At 43.9% G+C, this 20,156-nt stretch overlaps 2 protein-coding genes and 1 pseudogene across 4 annotated transcripts in view; 2 read left to right on the top strand and 1 right to left on the bottom strand.

Annotated features, from left to right (window-relative positions):
- The window catches only part of L3MBTL1 (L3MBTL histone methyl-lysine binding protein 1), a 42,429-nt gene extending 37,355 nt beyond the window's left edge, over positions 1-5,074 (top strand). The window contains exons 29-31 of the mRNA XM_072350362.1: positions 305-1,876; positions 4,205-4,280; positions 4,670-5,074. The gene's annotated coding sequence lies outside the window, so the exon portion shown is untranslated. The remainder of the gene's footprint in view (positions 1-304; positions 1,877-4,204; positions 4,281-4,669) is intronic.
- LOC140259340 (olfactory receptor 14A16-like) lies at positions 1,553-19,880 on the bottom strand (annotated as a pseudogene).
- LOC140259247 (uncharacterized) overlaps positions 1,850-20,156 on the top strand; it is a 44,802-nt gene continuing 26,495 nt past the window's right edge. For 2 of the 3 annotated variants that reach the window (XM_072350367.1, XM_072350364.1), the window contains exon 1: positions 4,204-4,280. The gene's annotated coding sequence lies outside the window, so the exon portion shown is untranslated. Of the gene's footprint in view, positions 1,877-4,203; positions 4,281-20,156 lie in introns of those variants that run through there. The other variant, XM_072350365.1, reaches the window with a different exon arrangement.

Raw genomic sequence — 20,156 nt, 5'->3', positions numbered from 1 at the left:
CAAAGAGTGCCCACGAAGGTGTGATCTGCCTCGGGGAGAAGTTGATTCTCGCCTCTTCAGCTTTTCCCTTCTTTTCTGTCCACCTGTCCTTTCCAGCTCCTCCTCCCCTCAGCTGCAAGTGGGGCAGTGCTCGAGTGTGAGGAATCTTCCTCGGCAGGCGGTAACAGACGATGCAGCTGCAAGTTTCTTGTCCTTCCTTGTTCCTGGGTCAGTAGCCCAAGGCTATCTTCCAAACAGCTCTCTAAGTCAGCCTGCACCAGCAGCGTGCGTGAGAGAAATAGTGCCTCTTTTTTCCCTCTTGCAGCAAGCTGCCCCCGTGAGAGCAGTAGAGCAGCAGGCTGTCTTGGGAGAGAGTGAAGAAAGCCGAGGCAAGGCAAGCGCTGCTCAGCTGAGGAAGAAAGCCGAGAAGGAAAGCAGAAAGCAACGATGAGGGCTTGAGCGAGAAGCCACAAAGGACAGCAGAACCGCCTGCAACGCTTCCTCGGAGGTGGCACCAAAAGCAGCTGACTGAACAGTCCGGTTTTCCGGCACAGCCGTGCTTTCCCTGTCGTGGACGGAGCAGAGGAAGGAAGTGAACTGGAAGGGAAGGGCTTGTGCTGCGTTAGAAGCAAAGAGGGCTTCACCTGTGCAGGACTTGATGTATGGCAAGAGCTGGAGACGCTGCGTTCCTTCAGGGTGTGTCTCTTGAGGGTCAGGGCTGGCCGGGACTGGAGAGGGAAGAGGTGACATAGCCCTGGGGTCAGGCTTCTCCTTGGGTCTGACTGGAGGCCGAGTGATTGATTGCTGAGCGGAGATCCTGGGCACCGGGGTTTCATTTTGGGGTGGGGGGCAGGGTAATAAATAGAAGCCAAATCCTTTTGTACGCAATAAAAGTGAAGCAGACTTTCTAAAACTGGTGCTGCCTCTTTCAGTAGCGGGTCAGAACGTCCCTCGCTTGGGCTAGCAATTGCAGGATGATGAAGCGGTCGGCTTCACGTCTCTCCCTTGACATGGTGCGGGTTTTCCTTCATTTCCTTGTTGGTCTTCCCAACTGGTGGCCTTTCAGCCAACCCGTAAGTGCTGGTGACAGGCTGTGAGCATCTCCTTGCTCTCGGAGGACCAACAGAAAGAAGGGGAAGCAGCCCTTGAGGAAGAAGGGTGTCCCTGCGCTCAGCCCCTTCAGCTGGCCTCTCTTCCCTGAGGGTTCTTTCACCCTTCTGATGCACTCTGTGTTGCTGTTTGCCCCCCCAGGAATCCCAGCTGCATGCTGGCAGCCGTGGCCTGATAGGCTGATAGCCTCCCCTCGAGTACAAGTGTGGGTAGGGTGGTGTGAATCGCAGCGCTGGGAGTGGGGAGGAGCTGGCAGCAGGAGGGCTGCAGGTGAACGTGCCTCAGGCCCAGAGCTGAGCCCCAAGGAAGGAGCTGGTTGCAGAGAGGTAAAGTGACTCCCACTGTTCCTCTCAATGTCACTTGCTCAGTTGCAGCAGATTCCAAGCAGTTTTCCGTTCCTGCAGGAGGAAAGCAGGCCATCCGGTTGTGTAAACCCAGCTATGGATGTCACTGCAGGCAGTTTTTAGTGGCTGGTCGCCTTATTTCGCATCAGTTTGAGGGCAGGGATGAGCGCCTGGTGCTGCAGCGTGCACACGGCGGGCTGTACAGCTGTGCGGATGGCAGCGCCGTGTGCGGGCGGTGCTGGCGGTGCTGGCTGCGCAGCGCTGGGCTCGGGGCCTACCGGGAGACAACCGGCACCGCCGGCCGGTTCTGCAGCGCTATGGCAACGTTCGGAGAAGCGAACGAGCGCTTCCGGGTCAGGAGCGCCCTCCGCCCCGCCGATTGGTGGAGCCGTCGGCGCACGCGTGCAGGGTGTGACGGGGCGACTAGGCGGCGGCTCGCAATGGTGGGTGAGGCGGCCGGGCGCTGCGGGCTGCGGGCCGCTCCTCCGCTCGTAGCGCTCGGGGCGGGCCGGGCCTGCTGGGGAGGAGGAGGGCCGCTGTGCCGCCGGGCTGCCGGGGCGGTGCGGGGAGGCGCGGGCTGAAGCGGCAGGCGCTGGGAGCCGCGGGGTGATGGGCGGCCGGCAGCGCCCGGAGCCGTGCAGGGGGAGGCCGCGGTGCTGCCCTGCCGCGTTGCGGTGTGTGCCCGCAGGACGGCACTGCGGCTCCGGGCTGTGCGCCGCCACGGCTGCAGGAGAATGGGGAGAAAAGGCCGTGTCTGTGTGTGATGTCCTGCGGAACGGCCTGTCGGTTAGTTGTCAGTCCGTGGGAGGATGCTTCCTGTGCGCAGTGCTGGGCAGCAGGTGGTGATAACGTTGTGCATGTGGAAATGAAGATGGGAGCTGTATGTGAAGAGCTGGAGCGGGTCATGAAGACACGCAGTGCGGTGGGATTGTGGCTCACACGCTCTAGACGAATCCTGTCACTGATCTGCAGCTTGTGTCTGCATTAGCTTATGTGAGAGCCTGACAGGAGGAGATGCTGCTCTCCTTTCACAAAGTGCGTCTCTTTTCCGGATGCTGTCTGTCTCTTGTTGGGATTGAGCTTTTGTTGGTGCTCGGGTTCAGTACGTGGTGTTTTTCTGGGTGATGTTTTTGTTGGCCCGGTGAATGGCAGAGGCTCAGTGAGGTGTTGGGGAGGAGTTTTCTCTGTGTGCGGCTCCAGGAGACTTCCCTATACAAACAGCAGTGAGCTGCCAGGGCAGCTCCCCCTCCTTCGAGTGAGGTTACTGTTGGTTGGTAGGGGAGATCTGGGGTCAGTGAAGTTCCGTATGGATTCTTCTTTGCACCCGAGCAGACTCGTTGAGGTGTGATTAAGTGTCGGACAACTTTGGGCTTAGATGCATCTACAGGGGAGGCAGGAAATTATTTCAGGTGGAACAGTGTGTCACTATTATCCCTCAGCATTTTCACACCCTGTGGTCATCTGTTTGGGGTTTCTTTTTCCTCTTTCTTTGTCTTCCACATGGAAGCAGTCCAGCGTTCAGAAGGAATCAAAGGCTCAACGTGATTAAACTCAGCTTTTTTCCGTATAGGATAAAACCTGCTTTGTCAAGACAAGCTCAGGTGGTGCTGTCTGATCATTGCAGCAGTCTGTGTTACTCTGAACTCCTTACATTCCCAAAGCCCTGTGGAAGGTTTCTGGCAGTTCTTAGGCTGAACTGATGCTTTTCTTGTCAATGACACAAATCACCTCTCCCAGCTGGGGGACGTGGGCGGGGGGTTACTCGCAGTGCCTGGCAAATGCAGCCCTGTTGGCCAGGTGCCCCCGGTAGCTCTGGCCTTTCCCCCAGCTTTAGCTGATCCTTTTGTTCTGTGCCAGGTCTGTGCAGGATCTGAAACATGCGGCATGTCTCTGTTTCCTTTTCAGGGAATCAAAAGCCTCCAAACTGATGCTTTCAGCCATCTTTTTTTCTTTCTTTTATTTTTTGGAGGAGTTGATTTTCCAAAGTAGTGATTTCTATGTAATACCAATAACAAATTGAAGTAAAGAGCATGGATCACTTCTTCCTTTTGCTTTTTATGCTTTTAATTCCTCTTAGCTTTGGTTTGATAAAAGGGAGGGTAGTTTTGCATGTATAGTGTACATTATTCTGTTTGTTCATGAATTCCATTTGTGTGTATGCAAATTTTGCTGCATGCCTGCTACATACCTTAGCAGTCTAAGAAGTCTTTCCACTGTGAGCCAGCAGTAAGGAGCTCATGTGTGGGGCTGCAGGAAGGTGGGGAGGAGAAAAGGACAAGATTAAAAGAGAGTTCCAAGTTTGCACAAGATTGTAATCACAAATGACTGAAGATTGCTCTGAAAGATCATAGAATCACAGGATGGCATGGGTTGAAGAAAGCCTAAGGATCATCACGTTCCAACCTCCTGCCACAGGCAGCACCACCAGCCTCCAGATCTGGCACTAGACCAGGCTGCCCAGGGCTCCATCCAACATGGTTTTGAACACCTGCAGAGATGGGATATTCACAGCCTCTCTGGGCAGCTGATCCAGCACCTCACCGCTCTCTCTGTAAAGAACTTCCCCCTGAAATCCAAAATGGATGGAAACCAACTAAAAAGACCATGCAGAGAAAATAGTACTAAAGTATGTGGTGCTTTATGGAAAGGTGTAGGCAGTGTCTGTTTGCATCACCTATGAGCATCTTTACTTTCAGGCATGCTGTTGTGAAGCTTTAGTTGAAGGCAAACAGCAGCTGTGATCTTTTGATTTGTGCTTTCTGTTTTTGCAGGCTGAGGTAGAAGAAACGCTGAAGCGAATTCAGAGCCAGAAAGGAGTGCAAGAAATCATTGTTGTTAATTCTGAAGGTATTGTCAGTCTGTTTTCTGAGATCATAACTTACACCACTCGTGCACTTCAAGGAACAGCGGTTGCACTGTTTCCAGTTGGTGTCTCTGTTTAGCAAAGATTTTCCTGTAGTTCGGTCCAGCTTGTTAAAATTGTGTGATTGTCAGTTCAAACCAAGTGTTTTCTAGAAATAACCCTTAGAAAACATGACAGATATTCCCACTCCCCCCTAAAACACTTATTTTTGTTTTTATTTATCTTTTTATACATCTCAAATGAATAATTGACAAAGCAAAAGAAAACCACTGATGCTACTAGAGTTGAGTGGTTATTCTCACCTTCGACTATGGTTTCTGACTATGGTCTGTGAGAACCCTTCTTTGTTTTCTGACTCAAAGCTTGCTTCCAGAGGTGTTTTCTAGTGATAAGACTCTCACTGATTTATGGAGGAGGCAAGTGATGGGTGCTACCGTGTGATAATCAACATCACCCTGTAGGCATCTGATAGCACCTTATAAATAAGTTGGTGCTACCATTGGAATTCATTCATTCATCGTCATCGTCATCGTGGTCACCATCATCAGTGGAACAACAACTCCTGACGACCCACCACTAATGAAGATCAATGACAAACCTCGCTGGATCCATGGTGGTGACTATCTCCCTCTTGCTTCCTGCAAAGACTCCTTGCTTCTATTTTCTATCTTCACTATCGCCCGTCTTCCCTTCCCCATCACCCTACATCATAATAGTGTCTGTCCTCTCCTTCCCCATATAAATGATAAAGATTTATAATAAACTGGTCGGACCAACATTTGAACTGTTGTTCCTTAATCACAGGCCGGGTATACATATATCAAAGAACCTTGCCTCCCTCCTATAAACTGGGGTGAGACAGTTCTCTTCAGAATACTGCTTTGTACCTTCCTAAGGCACATTCTTTCCTGAAGACCTGTTTAGCTCGACAAAGGAAGGACATTTCCACACTAAACACCAGTTTTGGGAAAAATTCCGAGAATTTTCACGCAAATATCACTACTTATCTCAGAAATAAGAAGTTCTCTCTTAAGGATCGCTCTTTATCCTTGCAAAACTATGATTTTCCTTCCAAGATCATACTTCTCAAACCCCCACAGCAGCCTCTTCTCCGCAACAAACTGGTTTTCATCCCAAGAGGAAGACATTTTCTCAACAAAATCATGTTGCAGCATAATATGGCCTATTCTGTCCTCTACAAAAGAAGGACGTTTCTGTGCTAAATTTCCATTTCAGAAAAAGTTATAAAAATTTTCACGGCAATTTCGGAGCTTATTCTAGAAAGAAGAATTTCAATATCAATATCAAATATCAATACTTATTCCAGAAATAAGAAGTTATCTTTTAAGTATCACTCTTTATACATGTAAATAGATCATTTTCTTTCTAAAATAATGATTTTCTTCTATAAAAACAGCATTTTCTCCACAACATACTGGTTGTCATGCCCAAAAGAAAACAACATCTCTACAAAATGATGCTTTGTAGCATCATAAGATGCATTGTCCCCAGTCTACCAGCTTTCCTCTACCATATCAAGACATTTCCACCCTAAACATCAATTTCTGCCAAAATTTAGAAAATTTTCAAACAAATATCAGTACTTATCACTAAAATGAGAAGTTCTCTCATAAGAATCACTCTTTATCTCTGCAAAAATATTAGTTTTCTTTCCAAAATAATGTTTTTCATTCCTAATTATTGCATTTTCTCCCCAACGTACTGGTTTTCACCCACATACATTTCCTCTACAAAATGCTGCTTTCTAGTAACATATGATGCATTCTTTCCAGAATACCTCTTTTCCTCTACAAAATTTATACCCAAAATTATATATATTATAATATATTATATATATTACATTTATACCCAACATTTATACCCAAAATATCAGTTTCGGTCAAAATTCAGAAGGCTTTCTTCTGAATATCAATACTTATCCCAGAAATAAGAAGTTCTCTCCTAAGAGTCACTCTTTATCTCTGCAATAATAGAAGTTTTCTTTCCAAAATATTGCTTTTCAATCCTAAATATTGCATTTTCTCCACTAAATACTTGGATTCATCCAGCAAAGAACACATTTCCACTACAAACGGATGCTTTGTACCATCATATGACGCTTTGTTTCCAGAATACCTGTTTTTCTCTTCAATAGAAGGGCATTTCCACCCGAAATATCAATTTCTGTCATAATTGAGTAGATTTTCACTCAAATATCAATACTTATCCCAGAAATAAGAAGTTCTCTCATAAGAATTACTTCTTATCCCTGCAATAATATTAGTTTTCCTTCCAAAATATTACTTTTCATCCCTAAACATTGCATTTTCTCCACTAAATACAAGGATTCATCCAGCAAAGAACACATTTTCACTACAAACTGATGCTTTGGACCATCATACGACACTTTGTTTCCAGAATACATAGGATTCCTCAAAATACATTACATTCCTCAGAATACATTACATTCCTCAAAATAAGGGCTTTTCAACCTGAATATCGATTTCTGTCAAAATTCAATAGATTTCCACACAAATATGGATACTTATCCGATAAATTAGTAGTTCTCTCATAAGAATCACTCTTTATCCATGCAATAATAGAACATTTCTTTCCAAAATAATGCTTTTCATCCCTAAATACTGCATTTTCTCCACTATATACTTGGATTCATCCAGCAAAGAGCACATTTTCACTACAAACTGATGCTTTGTACCATCATACGACACATTGTTTCCAGAATACCTGTTTTTCTCTTCAAAATAATGGCATTTCCACCCGAAATATCAATTTCTGTCAAGATTTAGTAAATTTTCACTCAAATATCAATACTTAGCCCACAAATAAAATGTTTTGTCTTAGCTATCACTGTTTATCCCAGACAAAATCTAATTTTCTTTCCAAAATAACGGTTTTCATCTGTAAATATAGCATTTTCTCCCCAAAATAAAGGTTTTAATCTTGAAAAGAACACATCTTCTCTTCACAATGATGCTCTGTAGCCTAATATAATGCTTTGTTTCCAGATTAACTGTTTTCCTCTACAAAAGAAGACATTTCCATCCTAAATATCAGTTTCTTTCAAAATTCAGAATATTTTCAAACAAATATCAATATTTATCCCAGAAATAATGCGTTCTCTCTAAGGTATCAATCTTTATCCTTGCAAAAAGATTATTTTCTTTCCAAAAGAATACTTTTCATCCCTTAAAATAGCATTTTCTCCCAAATATACTGGTTTTCACCCTCATAAGACTACATTTCCTCGACAAAATGTTGCTTTGTAGCATCATATGATGCATTCTTTCCAGAATACCTGTTTTCATCTACAAAATAAGGACATTTCCTCCCAAAATATCAGTTTCGGTCAAAATTCAGAAAACTTTCTTCTGAATATCAATACTTATTCCAGTAATAAGAAGTTCTCTCTTAAGTATCTCTCTTTCTACTTGTAAATAGATCATTTTCTTTCCAAAATAATGATTTTCTTCTTTTAAAATGGCGTTTTCTCCTCAACATATTAGTGCAGCAGTTTATTGAAGATATGTTATTTTTTGGGAAGAAAACTAGTATCATAGTATCATAGTATCGTGCGAGTTGGAAGGGACCTTAGAGATCATCGAGTCCAACTCCCAGGGTTCGAGCCCTCTAGTGTAGCATAGCGGCAGTTTTACCCCTTGCGCCACAAGGGGGATTCGAACCCGGGCCCTCTGGTATTGCAAGCGGCGGTTCTAACACCACACTAGTACTTTGGATCGAAAATTTCATTTTTGTTTGTGAAAAGCGTTTTTGGTGAAAATTATCTTCTTCCTCTGGTAGAGACTGATTCTTTAGAGACAGCATTTTTTTGCTTTATTTTGGAAAGATATTTCTATTTTCACAAGTATTAAGAATAATAACTTTTTTTTTTTTTTTTTTTTTTTTTAGGTTAATATTTGATATTCATGTCAAAATATTCTGAATTTTATCAGGGACTTATATTTCGTCTGGAAATGGTCCTCTTACTCATTAGAGGAAAACAAGTAGTCTTTAGAGAATGTGTCATCGGCTGCATTTTGTAGAGAAAATGTCTTCTTTTGGTGATGATAGACAGTATTTAGTGAGAAAATTATGTATTTGGGAATGATTTGGCAAGCATAAAGAGTGATACTTAAGAGAAACTTTTTATTTCTGTGATAAGTATTGACATTCAGAAGAAAGTTTTCTGAATTTTGACCGAAAATGATATAAACCTAAAACATGAACCTATTCTAAACCCTGAACGAAAGCCTAAAGCTAAGCCTACCCATAACCTGAAAGAAAGATGCCGTCTGAAGTCGCACTGCTCGGCTGCAGTGGAGACGCTCAAATGACTGTTCTCGGCTGTTGCCTCTTCTCCAAGAATAGCGCGTTGGCGGCCAAGTCTGTAGCCGCAAAAAGAGCGACTTCAGCCATCGAATTTCTTCTGAGGTGGGGTGGCCGTTCTCGGCAGCTTGAAAAGAGGCAGTTTTCCCCTCAGATTCTTTTCTTGCAGAAAGCACAACTCCTAGCACTGTTCCAAGCAGTTTTCCTTGCATTTGGATAAATTTCATCTCTTTTTCTCTCTTCCCGTTACTAAACTGTTAATCAGTTGACTGAGGAAAAAAACGAAATCTTCTTACCTGAAGAGCGAGCTGCTCACCTCTGCGAGATGCGCTGACTGAGAGAACACGACTTGGTGTCCAAATCTCTCATTTCTTGGCTGTGGGGAAAAGCTTCCTCCTCAAAAGAAAGGTGCCAGCTGAAGTCGCACTACTTGGCTGCAGCAGAGACGCTCGAGTCCTGGTTCTAGTCTGTTGCCTCTTCTCCTTGGAAAGAGCGGTTGCGGCCAAGTCGGTAGCCGATAAAGAGCGACTTCAGCCGGCGAATTTCTTCCTTGCTGTGTTGGTTCTCTCTGTACCACGGAAAGGGGAAATTTTGCCCTCAGCTTCTTTTAGCGCTGAAAGCACACCTCCTGTTCCAAGCTGTTTTCCTTGCATTTGGGTAGATTTCTTTTCTCTCCTTCCATTACTGAAATGTTAGTAAATCAGTTGACTGAGGAAAGAAACGAAATTTTCTCACTTATCTGAAAGGGCGAGATGCGCACCTTTGGGTGCTTCTTTTACCGCTGAAAGCAGAACATGTAGCACTGTTCCAAGCGTATATTCTTCTGTTTGGAATGATTTCGTTTCTTCCATCCTTTTGCATTACTACACTCATAGTTTCTCAGTCGACAGAGGATTGAAACGAAATCTCCTTCCCGTTTGGGAGACGGGAGAGCTGAGCAGCGCTGGGAGATGATCATTCCTAGAGATCAAGACTTGAGTCCCCTATCCATGCATTCGAACTAACGGGTACTGTCCCTCTCACTGGAAGAAAAGAGCCGAATGGTGTTTCAATATTCGAAAGTATGATTATGATCTAAGAAATGAAATCTATCCAAATGCAAGGAAAAGCGCTTGGAACAGTGCTAGATGTTCTGCTTTCAGCGAGAAAAGAATCTGAGGGGAAAACTGCCCCTTTTCAGGCTGCCGAGAACAGCCACCCCACCTCGGAAGAAAGCAGCCAGCTGAAGTCTCTCCTTTTCGGCTACCGAGTTCGCCACGACCGCTCTTTTCTCGGAGAAGCGGTAACAGCCGAGAACCGTCTCTGCTGCAGCCGAGTAGTGAGACTTCGGCCGGCACCTTTGTTTTGAGGAAGAAGCGAATCCCCGCAGCCTAGAAAGGAGCGATTTAGACATCAAGTCGTGTTCTCTCCGAATGAGCATCTCCCAGCCCTACCCAGCCCACCCGTCAGATAAGTAAGAAGAATTCATTTCTTTCCACTTTGAGAAACTAGGAGAGTAGCAATGCAAAAGAAGGAAAGAAATCTTTCCAAACGGAAGAATAATCACTTGGAAAAGTTCTAGGAGTTGTGCTTGCAGCCTGAAAAGAAGCTGAGGACAAAAGTGCTCCTTTCGAGGCTGCCTAGATAACCCCCCCCCCCACCTCGGAAGAAAGCAGCCGGCTGAAGTCGCTCTTTTTCGGCTACCGACTTGGCTGCGACCGCTCTTTTCTCGGAGAACCGGTAACAGCTGAGAACCGAGATTCGATAGTCTCTGCTGCAGCTGAGTGGTGAAACTTCAGGCAGCATCTTTCTTTTAGGGTAAGGGTAGGCTTAGGTGTAGGCTTTCGTTTCGGGTTTGGGGTATGGTTAGGGGCAGGGTTAGGGTAGGTTTATGTATTTGGGAGTATTTTTAAACCCCAGAAATAAAAAGTTTTCTCTTATGTATCACCATTTATCCTTGCAAAAATATAATTTACATTACAAAATAGTGCATTTCTTCCCCCAATACAAATTTTTCTCCACTAAATACAGGGTTTCATCACCAAAAGAAGACATTTTCACTACAAAATGCTGCCAATGACACACTGGTTCCAAAATACCTGTTTTTCTCTATTAAATAAGGACATTTCTACATGAAATATCAATTTCTGGCAAATTTCTGTAATTTTTCACACGAATATCAGTTCTTATCCCTGAAATGAAAAGTTCTCTTTTAGGTATCATTTTCTCCTTGCAAAAACAGAACTTTCTTTATAAAATAATGCAAAAAATGTGTCGCTAAAGTATCACTCTCTACCAGGTGAAGAAGATAATTTTCTCCTGAAAATACTTCTTTTGAAACACAAAAATGTCATCTTCTTCAAAAAGGACTGGTTTTCACTCCAAAAGAAGATATTTTCTTCTTAAAATACCGCACTTTAGCTTAGTTCTCAAAATTCCTTCTCTCCACTTCAAAACCAAAGATATCTTCCATTAATATCAACTGAAGTGAAAATAAGAAATCATTACACCTGAATATCACTATTTATACCTGAAATAAGAAGTACACATAAGTATCACACTTTGTCCAAGCAAAAAAATTTTCTCCCAAATTCTTTTCTTCTGGTAAAAAGGTATTTTCTCCCAAACACTTTGGTTTTAATCCTTAAAAGGAAGACATTTTCACCTCACCTTACTTTATTTAGTCTTTTTACTCTAACCCTCATCTAACATTACCCTAACGCTAACTCTAATCCAAACGGTCCCTAATACTAACTTGACAACAACCCTACAAAATACAAAGCCTAACCATAAATATAATTCTAACCCTATCCCTAACCCAAGCCCTAATGCTACAGAAACCCAAACGCACTCACTAACCCTTACCCAAACCTACACATTCCAAACCATATCCCTAAACCTAAAACTAATCCTAACCCAAACAGAAACCTAAATCTAAAATTAACCATAAGCCTAATCATAAACCTAAAATCTAAATCTAACGTTAACCCTAACTCTAAACCAAGCCTAAACCTAACCCTAATCCTAACCCTAATCCTATAGCAAACCATAACCCTAAATAGAACCCTAATCCAAATATAACGCAAATCCTAACCTGAACGCTGACCTTAAACCTTTCCCTAACCCTAACTCTATCCCTAACCCTAAACCTTTCCCTAACCCTAACCCTAATCCTAATCCTAAATTGACACCAACCCTACCAAACTACAAACCCTGATTATAAACATAATTCTAATCCAATTCCTAACCAAAACCTCAGCCCTATCTCTTCACAAGCCCGAACCCTAAACCTAACCCAAACCTACGCAATACATAAACATATCCCTAAAACTTCAACTAATCCTAACCATACCAGAAACCTAAACCTAAAAATAACCCTGAGCCTAACCTAAACACCATAAACATAAATCTAACGTAACTCCAACACTAACACTAATACTACAACACCACTAACCCTAACCCTAAACACAAATCTACGCTAAAACTAACCCTAACCCTAAACATACTATATCCTTAACAATAGCGCTAACCGTAAGCATAACCCTAACCCGAGCTCTAACATTAACAAAAAAACATATCCTAGACTAACCAAAAACACAGACTCAACCAATAAACCTCACGCTAATAATAAGATTAGAAATTCAAATGAAAACACTCGGAATTTAGACAGAAATTGATACTTAGGATGGAAAAGTCTTATTTAGCAGAGGAAAAGAGTTAATCTGGAAACAAAGCGTCATATTAGACTACAGAGCATCATTGTGTAGAGAAAATGTCTTATTTTGGGGATGAAAACCTTTATGACGGGGAGAAAATGCGATATTTAGGGATGAAAAGCAATATTTTGGAAAGAAACCAATATATATTCTGGGATAAACAGTGATACACAAGAAAAGGCTTTTTATTTCTGGGCTAAATATTGATATTCATGTGAAAATCTACTGAATTTTGACAGAAATTGATATTTCGGGTGGAAATGCCCTTATTTTGAAGAGAAAAACAGGTGTTCTGGAAACAAAGTGTCATATGATGGTAAAAAGCATCAGTTTGTAGTGAAATGTGTTCTTTTCTGGATGAATCCTAGTATTTAGTGGAAAAAAATGCGATAATTAGGGATGAAAAGCATTATTTTGGAAAGAAAAAATATTATTGCAGAGATAAAGAGCGATTCTTAGGAGAGAACTACTTCTTTCTGAGATACATGTTGATATTCAGAAGAAAGTTTTCTGAATTTTGTTCGAAACTAATATTTCGAGTGGAAATGTCCATATTTTGTATAGGAAAACAGGTGTTCTGGAAAGAACGTATCATATGATGCTACAAAGCAACATTTTGTAGAGGAAATGTAGTCTTATGTTGAAGAAAAACAGTATGTTGGGGAGAAAATGGAATTCTTCAGGATGAAAAGCATTATTTTGGAAAGAAAACAGATATTTTTGCAGGGATAAAGAGTGATTCTTAGTAGAGAATGTATTATTTCTGGGATAACTATTGATATTTGAGTGAAAATCTACTCAATTATGACAGAAATTGATATTTCGGGTGGAAATGCCATTATTTTGAAGAGAAGAACCGGTATTCCGGAAACAAAGCGTCATATGATGGTACAAAGCATCAATTTGTAGTGGAAATCTGTTCTTTACTGGATGAATCCAAGTATTTAGTGGAGAAAATGAGATATTTAGGATTGAAAAGCAATATTTTGGAAAGAAAACTTCTATTATTGCAGGGATAAAGAGTGATTCTTAGGAGAGAACTTCTTATTTCTGGGATAAGTATTGATATTTGTGTGAAAATCTACTGAATTTTGTCAGAAATTGATATTTCGGCTGGAAATGCCCTTATTTTGAAGAGAAAAAATGGGTATTCTGGTAAAAATGTGTCATATGATGGTCCAAAGCATCAGTTTGTAGTGAAAATGTGTTCTTTGCTGGATGAATCCTAGTATTTAGTGGAGAAAATGCGATAATTAGGGATGGAAAGCATTATTTTGGAAAGAAAACATATTATTGCAGAGATAAAGAGTGATTCTTAGGAGAGAGCTTCTTATTTCAGAGATAAGTATTGATATTTGTGTGCAAATTCTCTAAATTTTGGCAGAAATTGATGTTTAGGGTGGAAATGTCTTGATATTGTAGTGGAGAGCTGGTAATCTGGGGACAATGCGTCTTATGATGCTGCAAAGGATCATTTTGTAGAGATATTGTTTTCTTTTGGGCATGACAACCAGTATGTTGTGGAGAAAATGCTCTTTTTATAGAAAAAAATCATAATTTTGGAAAGAATTATACTTAAGAGAGAACGTCTTATTTCTGGGATAAGTATTGATATTCAGAAGAAAGTTTTCTGAATTTTGACTGAAACTGATATTTTGGGTGGAAATGTCCTTCTTTTATCGAGCAAAACAGGTCTTCTGGAAAGAATGCATCTTAGGAAGGTACAAAGCAGTATTTTGAAGAGATCATTACATCCTTTTGCCATCCAAACTAGTATTTTGAGAAGAAAAAGCTATTTTTAGGGGAAAATTATGTTTTTCTAATTAGTGATCATGACGAGCAAAATTCTTCTTTCTAGGATAAGCTCCAATATTGCCGTGAAAATTTTTATAACTTTTTCAGAAATGGATATTTAGTACAGAAATGCCCTTCTTTTGTAGAGGAAAACATGCATTCTGGACAGAATTGGCCATATTATGCTGCAACATGATTTTGTCGAGAAAATGTCTTCCTCTTGGGATGAAAACCAGTTTGTCCTCGTTATTGGTGACTCTGCACTGAAGGGAGCAGAAGGGACAATATGTAGGCCAGACCCTCTACATAGAGAGGTCTGCTGCCTCCTGGGTTCTCGGGTTAAGGATGTGAGGATGAAACTTCCTTCCCTAGTCCACCCCTCTGACTACTATCCCCTATTACTGTTCCAAGTTGGTAGTGATGAGTTAGGCAGAACCTCCATGAGGACTCTGAAAAAGGATTTCAGAGCCTTGGGGCGACAGGTAAAGGGTTCGGGAGCACAAGTTGTGTTCACCTCTCTCCCTCCTGCTTCAGGGAAGAATGAGGGATTCAATATAATGGGCCAACAGATCAATACCTAGCTCCGAGCTTGGTGTGCCCAACAGGGGTTTGGGTTTTTTGACCTTGGGTCCCACCGGTCAAAAGGGATCTTAAGAAGAGAATTGGGTAGGTTCATCCAGAGGGCTTTAAACTAGTTATGAAGGGGGGTGGGGCAGTAGCTGGGGCCACCAGCATGGAAACTGCATGCAATGTCCCTGTGCTTGCAGGAGAGGGGTGTGCTTCTAAACCCCCAAGGTCTTGGCCCTTGGTGAAGGAGGAGGATGACTCACCCCCTTGTAGGAAAAACATGAGGGCTGGTGTTAAGCTGGTGGCTGTGGAAATGCCTAATAGTAGTCACAAGGCTATTAGGGCTGCTGCTGATCACAAGGAGGCCAAGCTCAGGTGCCTTTATGCTAATGCACGCAGCATGGGTAATAAACAAGAGGAGCTGGAGGCCATTGTTTGTTCAGAAAGTTTTGATATAGTTGCCGTCACTGAAACGTGGTGGAATGACTCCCACACGTGGAGTGCAGTGATCGAGGGCTACCAACTTTTTAAAAAAAATAGGCTAGGTAGGAAAGGTGGTGGTGTAGCTCTCTTTGTTAAAAAAGAGTGTGAATGCATGGAAATCAATAACGGTGATGACAGGGTTGAAAGCTTATGGATCAGAATAAAAGCCAAGGCCAACAATACCGATGTTATTGTGGGAGTTTGCTACAGGCCACCTACCCAGGATGATGAGGTGGATGAGATGCTTTATAGGCAATTGGGGGAGGCCTCAAGGTCACTCCCCCTCATTCTGGTGGGGGATTTCAACTTCCCAGACTGGGATTACAATACAGCAGACAGGGAACAGTCTCGGAGGTTCCTAGAGTGTGTGGGAGATAACTTCCTGACACAGGTGGTGAAGGAGCCGACGAGGGGAAACAAAACTCTGTACCTACTGTTTGTTAACAGAGATGGTCTGGTAGGGGATGTAAAGGTTGGAGGCCGTCTGGGACAAAGTGATCGTGAAATGCTAGATTTCTCGATCCTTGTCGAACCGCGGAAGGGAGTCAGCAGAACTGCCACCTTGGACTTCCGGAGGGCGGACTTCAACCTCCTTAGGACTATGGTTGAGAGGGCCCCCTGGGGGGTATCTTTGGAGAGTGTGGGAGCCCAGAAAGGTTGGGAATACTTGAAGGAAATTGTCCTAAAGGCGCAGGAGCTGACTGTCCCAAAATCGCGAAAGATGATCCGATGGGTGAGGAGGCCGGGCTGGCTGACCAGAGACCTTTGGCTTGATCTAAAGAACAAAAAGAGAGTTTACAGTCTCTGGAAGAATGGGGGAGCTACTTATGAGGATTACAGGTTTGTAGTGAGGCTGTGCAGGGAGAAAATTAGGAAGGCCAAGGCGCTGCTAGAACTGAGCTTGGCTTCTAAGGTCAAGGAGAATAGTAAATGTTTTTATAAACACATCAACGCCAAGAGGAAGGCTAGGGAAAATCTCCATCCCTTGTTGGATTCTGAGGGCAACTTGGTCACTGAGGATCGGGACAAGGCTGAGGTACTTAATACCTTCTTTGCCTCGGTCTTCAATAGTTATGCTTGAAACTCCCTGGGAACGCAGCCCCCTACACTGGTAGATGGGAAGGGGGAACCAAAAGAGCCCTGCGTGATCTGCGATGAGATGGTTCTGGACCTACTTTGAAAGCTGAATGTTTATAAGTCCATGGGGCCAGATGGGTTGCACCCTAGAGTTCTGAGGGAGTTGGCGGTTGTGGTCGCCAAACCACTGTCCATCATTTTTCAGCAGTCTTGGCTGACTGGGGATGTCCCGGTGGATTGGAGGCTGGCGAATGTGACGCCCGTCTTCAAAAAGGGCCGGAAAGACGATCCTGGCAGCTACAGGCCCATCAGTCTCACCTCGGTGCCTGGGAAGGTTATGGAAAGGATAATCTCAGGTATCATCATGGATGAACTAAAGGTCAGCCAAGTGATCAGGCCTAGTCAGCATGGATTTATGAATGGTAGATCCTGCCTGACTAACCTGATTTCATTCTATGACAAGGTGACCCGCTTAGTAGATGAAGGAAAGGCTGTCGATGTGGTCTACCTGGACTTCAGTAAGGCCTTTGACACTATCCCCCATAACATTCTGGTAGAGAAGCTGGCTGCCCATGGTTTGGATGGGCGCACGCTCCGCTGGGTGAAGAACTGGTTGGATGGCCGGGCCCAGAGAATTGTGGTCAATGGAGTGGAATCCAGTTGGCGGCCGGTCACAAGTGGTGTCCCCCAGGGCTCGGTGCTTGGGCCGCTTCTGTTTAACATCTTCATTGATGATTTGGATGAGGGGATTGAGTGCACCCTCAGTAAGTTCGCAGACGACACTAAGCTGGGAGGGAGTGTTGATCTGCCTGAGGGGAGAAGGGCACTACAGAGGGACCTGGATAGACTTGATTGATGGGCCAAGGTTAACGGAATGAGTTTCAACAGGGCCAAGTATCGGGTCCTGCATTTTGGTCACAACAACCCCAGGCAACCCTACAGGCTTGGGGAGGTGTGGCTGGAAAGCTCCCAGACGGAAAGCGACCTTGGTGTGCTGATGGACAGTCAGCTGAATATGAGCCAGCAGTGTGCCCAGGTGGCCAAGAGGGCCAATGGCATCCTGGCTTGTATCAAGAACAGTGTGGTGAGCAGGACTAAGGAAGTCATCCTGCCCCTGTACTCGGCATTGGTGAGGCCTCACCTCAAGTACTGTGTCCAGTTTTGGGCACCTCAGCACAAGAAAGACATGGAGGTACTGGAGCAGGTCCAGAGAAGGGCAACGAGGCTCGTGAAGGGCTTGGAGAATCAGCCCTATGAGGAGAGACTAAGGAAGCTGGGGCTGTTTAGTCTGAGGAAGAGGAGGCTGAGGGGAGACCTTATTGCCGTCTGCCAGTACCTGAAAGGTTCTTACAGCGAGAGTGGGGCAGGTCTCTTCTCACTAGTGACAAGTGACAGGACGAGGGGAAATGGCCTCAAGTTGCGCCAGGGCAAGTTTAGGTTGGATATTAGAAAGAACTTCTTTACAGAAAGGGTGGTTAGGTACTGGAATGGGATACACATGGTTAGGGACTGGAATGGGATACACATGGTTAGGGACTGGAATGGGATACACATGGTTAGGTACTGGAATGGGATACACATGGTTAGGTACTGGAATGGGCTCCCCAGGGAGGTGGTTGAATCGCCATCCCTGTATGTGTTTAAGAGCCATTTGGATGTGGTACTCAGGGATATGATTTAGCAGAGGTTTTTTTTTAGAGATAGGCTACTGGTTAGGCTGTGGTTGGACTTGATGATCTTCAAGGTCTTTTCCAACCTGGGTAATTCTATGATTCTATGATTCTACCACTCTGCATACCTCCTTGGATCAGTTTGGCTTTACTGGCTGTACTGGTCAGGGTGTGAAGCAGGCCCAGATGGATGGGGCTGAGTGCAGCCATATCTCTTCTCTGGGAGTCTGTGAGTGTCCAGAAGGTTTGGAATGACAATGGAACATTTCCAAAGGCAATGGAAGTATACAGGTATGCCTGAGGATGACAGGAATCCCTCCCCAGCTTCCCTTCTCTGTGCTTATGACATCCCAGTTGCCTCAGTGAAGACTGAAGACATCTCATTTGCCTGTATATTCAGAGACAGGACCTAGTAACTATGAGCATCTGCTCTGACTCACATTGTGTATGTGCTCCAGGAGAAAGGGAATAGAGTGATGTCTTAGTAGAAATGAAAGGAATCAAAATATTAGTGTAACAATTAATGATAACCACTAATAAAAATAGTACAACAGCAAAAAGAGAAAGAGAATATATTAATTAAAATAAGTAAATGTTACAATCATAAAGAACATAAATTAGGCCCATTATGGGACAGATTGAGAGTCATTTGCAGAGAAAGACAATAAGATTACCACAGCTAAAATATGTCAATGTCATCATTTTCCTTAAAGCACCCTTCAGCTCCTGGTTCCTCGTGCTGTAGATGAGAGGGTTCACTGCTAGATGCACCACTGAGTAAAAAAATGACACTACCAGGTCCAGGATTGGAGAGGAGATGGAGAGGGGCTTCATGTAGTCCAGAAAGTCAGTGCTGAGAAACAGAGAGACCACAGCCAGGTGAGAGAGGCATGTGGAAAAGGCTTTGTGTCATCCCTGCTCAGAGAACATCTTCAGCACAGCCCTGAAGATCTGCACGTAGAATAGAATGAAAACAAAACATCCAAAAGTTAACATAGCACTAAACAGAAGAAATCCAGATTTTCTGAGGTAGAAGTTTGAGCAAGAGAGCTTGAGGAGATGGGGGACTTCACAGAAGAACTGGTTCACAACATTGCCTCGGCAGAGTGGCAGGGAAAATGTGTTACCTGTTTGAAGCACAGCATTAAGGACCCCACAGCCCCAGGCAACTGCTGCCATGGTGGCACAAGCTCTGCTTCCCATCAGGGTACCATAGTGCAGGGGCTTGCAGATGGCAACATAGCAGTCATAGGATATCACAGTGAGAAGGGAATATTCTGCTGAGAACAAAAACAAAAAGAAAAAGACCTGTGCAACACATCCAGCATAGGAGATGCCCCTGGTGTCCCAGAGGGCACTGGCCAAGGCTTTGGGGAGAGTGGTGGAGATGCAGCCCAAGTCAAGAAGGGCAAGGTTGAGGAGGAAGAAGTACATGGGGGTGTGCTAGTGGTGGTCGCAGGCTATGGCTGTGCTGATGAGGCTGTTGCCCAGGAGGGCAGCCAGGTAGATGCCCAGCAAGAGCCAGAAGTGCAGGAGCTGCAGCTGCCGCGTGTCTGCAAATGCCAGGAGGAGGAACTTGCTGAATGAGCTGCTGTTGGACATCTGCTGCCTTTGGGCATGGGGACCTGATAAAGGAAGGAAAAGTAATACAACATTATGGTAGAAATCTTTGAGCAAAGCCTACTTCACTTCTTGCTGTCACCTCCCTAAACTGTCCCTGCCTTTTCTAAAGGATCTTTGCTTGAGCTTTGGTTGCTACTGGCTGAGGATGCCACTGGGCACAGGGAACGCTGCTCTGGAGACTGTTGGAGTCATTTGTAGAGAGTCATTTGCAGAGAAAGACAATAAGATTGCCACAGCTAAAATGTGTCAATGTCATCATTTTCCTTAAAGCATGATCAACAGCAAGAAGAAAGTTGAAATACAGAGTGATCTCAGATTAAAATACATGAGATATCAGGCAGTTTTTTCTCAGTTTCACAAAGAAGCACAGCAGGGTTCTGTGGTATTGCTTTTTTTTTTTTTTTTTTTTTTTTTTTTTTTTTCCTTCTTGACCCACTACACATTAGGAGTGGTTTTAAAGCAGAAATTCTTGGTGTTTGCAATGCATGCCAAGTGAACTATTTTGGGTCCAGTGAGGCAATGGCTCTGTCCCTCAGTGCAGTGAGGTCAGCTGGTCCGTCCTTCAGTCAAGATCATGGCTGCCCTGTGCTGGCACCCGTGGCACACT

The sequence above is a fragment of the Excalfactoria chinensis genome, chromosome 15 (genome assembly GCF_039878825.1).
Source record: "Excalfactoria chinensis isolate bCotChi1 chromosome 15, bCotChi1.hap2, whole genome shotgun sequence".
Lineage (NCBI taxonomy): Eukaryota > Metazoa > Chordata > Aves > Galliformes > Phasianidae > Excalfactoria > Excalfactoria chinensis.
Note: the sequence above shows the minus strand (reverse complement) of the source record. Positions and strands in the feature narration are given on the sequence as shown.